Source organism: Neopelma chrysocephalum, unplaced genomic scaffold (assembly GCF_003984885.1).
Source record: "Neopelma chrysocephalum unplaced genomic scaffold, ASM398488v2 Primary Assembly neopelma1_101, whole genome shotgun sequence".
Taxonomy (NCBI): Eukaryota; Metazoa; Chordata; class Aves; order Passeriformes; family Pipridae; genus Neopelma; species Neopelma chrysocephalum.
Genome location: NW_020897764.1, coordinates 136,763 through 140,827, shown reverse-complemented (window position 1 = coordinate 140,827; position 4,065 = coordinate 136,763). Strand labels below are relative to the sequence as shown.

Sequence of the window (4,065 nt, the reverse complement as noted above, 5' to 3'; positions counted from 1 at the left end):
CCCAATCCCCATCCCAGGGTGATTCCCAATCCCCAATTCCTATCCATGGGTGATCCCAAATCCCAATTCCAGACTGATCCTCAATCCCTATCCATGGGTCATCACCAATCCCCAACCCAGGGTGATCCCCAATCCCTATCCATGGGTCATCCCCAATCCCAATTCCAAACTGATCCCCAATCCCCATGCCGGGATGATTCCCAATCCCCATCCCAGGGTGATCTCCAATCTCAATTCCAGACTGATCCCCAATCCCCATGCCGGGGTGATCCCCAATCCCCATCCCAAGGTGATTCCCAATGCCCACCCTAGGGTGATCCCCAATCCTTATCCCTGGGAGCTGGAGACAGAGCAGGAGGAATTTCCCAGGATGTCCCCCAAGGAGGTTAGTAGGGAGACACCCAGGGAGGACAACCATCCATGGAGCACTTCAGGGGTCCCACCAACATCTGGCCCATTTCTCCTGGACTTCCCATCCCGTTTTGAATCCCCTTGATCCAGCCCCAGCTCCGTCAATCCGAGCTGTGCCGAGCACTTGCTCTGTTGATTCAGCTGCACGGGGGATCCGGTCATTTGGGCTCAGGACTTGCAGGCAGATGGTCCTAATTTGGGGCCAAATCACTCCCTTCTGGGCTGTTGGCACAGAAAGCCCCACCAGCCCAGTTGACCATCTGGGTTGAGACAGACCTCCGACCCTTTTCCTGGCACTGTGTGGGAATTGTAAACTGAATTTGTTGGCAGCCAGGGAAGTTTCTGGGCTTTTTTTTTTTTTCCCCCCTGACAGATGTTCAAAGGAATCGTGAGCTGATGTTTCATTTGCTGCCTGGGGTTGCTCTGCATCTGTTTCAAGACCTTGCGAAGCCCTCAGGGATGTGGGGATGGTTCTCCCGTGGCAAGCAAAGCCTGGGAGGGAAAACTGAGGGTTTTAAGGGCTCAGAGAGTGCTGGGAATGGTGCTGCATCCAATTGGGATCTGGTCACTGGTGGTGTCCCCAGGGATCAGTGCTGGGCCCAGTCCTGTTTAATATCTTTATTGATGATTTAGATGAGGGGATTGAGTGAACCATCAAAAAATGTGCAGATGACACCAAGCTGGGGGGGAGTGTGGATCAGCTGGAAGGCAGGAGGGCTCTGCAGAGGGACCTGGACAGGCTGGATCCATGGGCTCATTCCAATGGGATGAAGGATGTTTTCTTCTCCCTGCCTTCCATGAATTTTCCTTATCCTGAATCAGGAATTTTCCTTATCCTTCTGAATTTTCCTTATTCTTCCTTTTTTCCCCCCTAATTTTAATTAGCTCCATGCATTGATTTCAGCTCTTATCACTTCAGGAGATAAATCTGACCCTAGAGATGGGGATACCCCTCCTTTACAATTCCTTGGACATTGTTTCCAGTGGCAAAGACCTCCTAGACCTCTGAACTTCCAAACAGAGACTGGGAGCCCTTCAAACTGAGCTCTACAGGTGAAGACCCACAAATACAGGATGTGAGTTAAGGAATGAAAGACAGGGAGGAAAAGTTGTGTCTCAGGAACCCCCATTTTAAACTTAAAATCCTAAAATTTCAGCTTAGGTCCTGAAGAATTTTGTTTATCTGCTCTGTGGTGTTTAAGGGCAAAGAAGCAAAGTTGCACAGGGGATTATTTGGGGAAGTGATAAGGGTTAAAATCAATGCATGAGGTTAATTAAAATTATGGAAAAGAAAGGATAAAGGACGAAAATTCAGTTAGTGACCCACATGGAAGGCAGGGAGGAAAAAACATCTTCCTTCTTTGTTGCCCCATGGTAAAATTTCCTCTCTCTCAAAGAATGCAAATTATTCATGGAATCCTGGAATGGTTTGGGTTGGAAAAGACCTTAAAGATCATCTCATTCCACTCCCTGCCATGGACAGGACATCTTCCACTATCCCAGGTCGCTCCAACCTGGCCTTGGACACTTCCAGGGATCCAGGGGCTTCTCTGGGCAACCTCCTTTAGTGCCTCACCACCCTCATATTAAGGAATTTCATCCTAAAATCTAATCTAAATCTACCTAAATATCTCTAATTATTCAACTTAAATAATCCATCTAAATATTCAACTTATACAAATTATATAAATATATCCATTATAATACACCATTTACATTCTCAAAAACATAGAAAACCAATTAGATAGTTCTGCTTTTATTTTTTCTCTCATTTTCCCCCCCTTTTTAAACAAAACTCCACCGATTTCTTTTCGGATAAGAGAATATTTTACTCAGCTCTGGAACGAAATCCCCCCCAAAAAAGCTCCTGAGATGACAACCATCAGAGCCCAGCATGACTAAATCCCATTCACCTGCCATAACATTTTCCATCAGAATATCCATCAGGAATCCAACGGAGGCACGAGTGGCCCCCACCCAGTGCTCTCAGCCAACCCCTAATCCGGGGAAAATGAAGGCCGGTAACGTGTGTGGGAAAACATTTCGTGGCGAGTTTGGATCCCAAAATATTTTGCTACGGTCCCTGAGCCTTCCAGTGAATTCATTACTCACTTTTCCCACTTATAATTCCTGACCAGGGGCCATTGTCTTGTGTTTGTGACATCACGGCCCCGTTGCCTTGGCAACGGTGATGATGTCACGGGGGGAGAATTAGCACCTCTTAATCTGACCAGGCACCCAGAAGAGATGAAAAATGAGCTCGGGGACGGGGTTAGACACAAATTACCAGGAATTTTATTTTTTTTTGGACAGGAAAACTCCTTGAAAGGTAAATGAGGCTTAGATTTAAATACGATGTTTTCGTTGCGCTTGGACAGGGGACAAGAGTCGATATTTGAGTCATAAAAGTCCAAAGAGTGGGGTGAGAACAGCTGTGGGTTCGGGGGAAGGTTTTTTTCCATGCATGACTTTATTTTGAATGCTAAAGGGGTAAAATGATGTGCTCGAGAACCCAACATTCTACTCTGAAGTTCTGGGTGTCACAGAGCAGGGGTTTCAGAGGGTATTAAATGTATCCAACCCCACTTTCCTCTGAGATGTCCTTCCACCCACTCCTGCTCTTTCTTTTGTGGTTGACATTATTATTTTCTACTTTTTTTTTCAGCCTCAAACCCTCTCCTTTTGGATTTGTCTGATTTACCAGCATCATCCTGCCCCCACCCACTGACCAGGAGGAATAAAACAGCTGCTGAAATATTGAATTTTAGGAGAAGAGTTGAGCATATCTCTGGTCTAGACTAAGGAGAAACATAAATATTGACTTTTTCTTTGTCCTGTTTGTTTTTCCAAGGACAAAAATGAGTACTGAGGATAGATTTAGATGGGATATTGGGAAGGAATTCTTGGCTGTGAGAGTGGAGAGGCCCTGGAATGGATTTCCCAGAGAAGCTGTGGCTGCCCCTGGATCCCTGGAAGCGTCCAAGTCCAAGTTGGAGCAACCTGGGCTAGTGGAAGGTGTCCCTGCCTGTGGCAGGGGGTTGGAACTGGATGATCTTAAAGGTCCCATCCAATTCAAACCATTCCAAGGGGGTTCAAATTATAAAATTTAACAGCAACTTGCATTTGCACCCCCAGTTTTGGATGTCCTGTTCTTTTGGAGCCTGATTTGGGAACAGGAGATCTTCTCCACAGGTAAAAAACTGGGAAGGAAAGAATCCTGATTGGGAAAGAGGCGTTTCTTTCCTCTGAGAAGTGACAGTGGTGCCTTTGCAAAGCACTCCTGGACAATTCTTGCTGACCCACATCCCTCTTACAAACAGGTCTTATTCCCACCTTGATTCACTTGTTTTTCCCTTCCTTGGTAATGTTCATCCTTGAGTTTTCTGAGCCCAGGAAGGATTCCATGCTCATGGCAGGGAGGTGGGAACTGGATGATTTTTAAGGTCCCTTCTAAACCAAACCATTCTGGGATTCCACGATTCGTCACCAAACCGAAGTGTTTGAACCAGGATTTCAGTCACCTCCAGGGGCTCATTCTGCTCATCCACCACGGTCTGTGTGTGGATAAATAAGGCCCACAAATCCCAGCCCTGATAACTGGAATTCTTTGGGTTTAGGGCAGGGGATTTGATGAAATGTGGCAGCTGATTTCAC

The 4,065-nt window shown here is 46.4% G+C and overlaps 1 long non-coding RNA gene across 1 annotated transcript; it reads left to right on the top strand.

Moving 5' to 3' along the window:
* The first annotated feature begins 2,618 nt into the window (after window positions 1-2,618).
* LOC113973452 lies at window positions 2,619-3,230 on the top strand. Its single transcript, XR_003536220.1, has 2 exons — window positions 2,619-2,740; window positions 3,077-3,230. It is a non-coding gene; the product is annotated as an uncharacterized LOC113973452 (long non-coding RNA).
* Window positions 3,231-4,065: the final 835 nt, after the last annotated feature.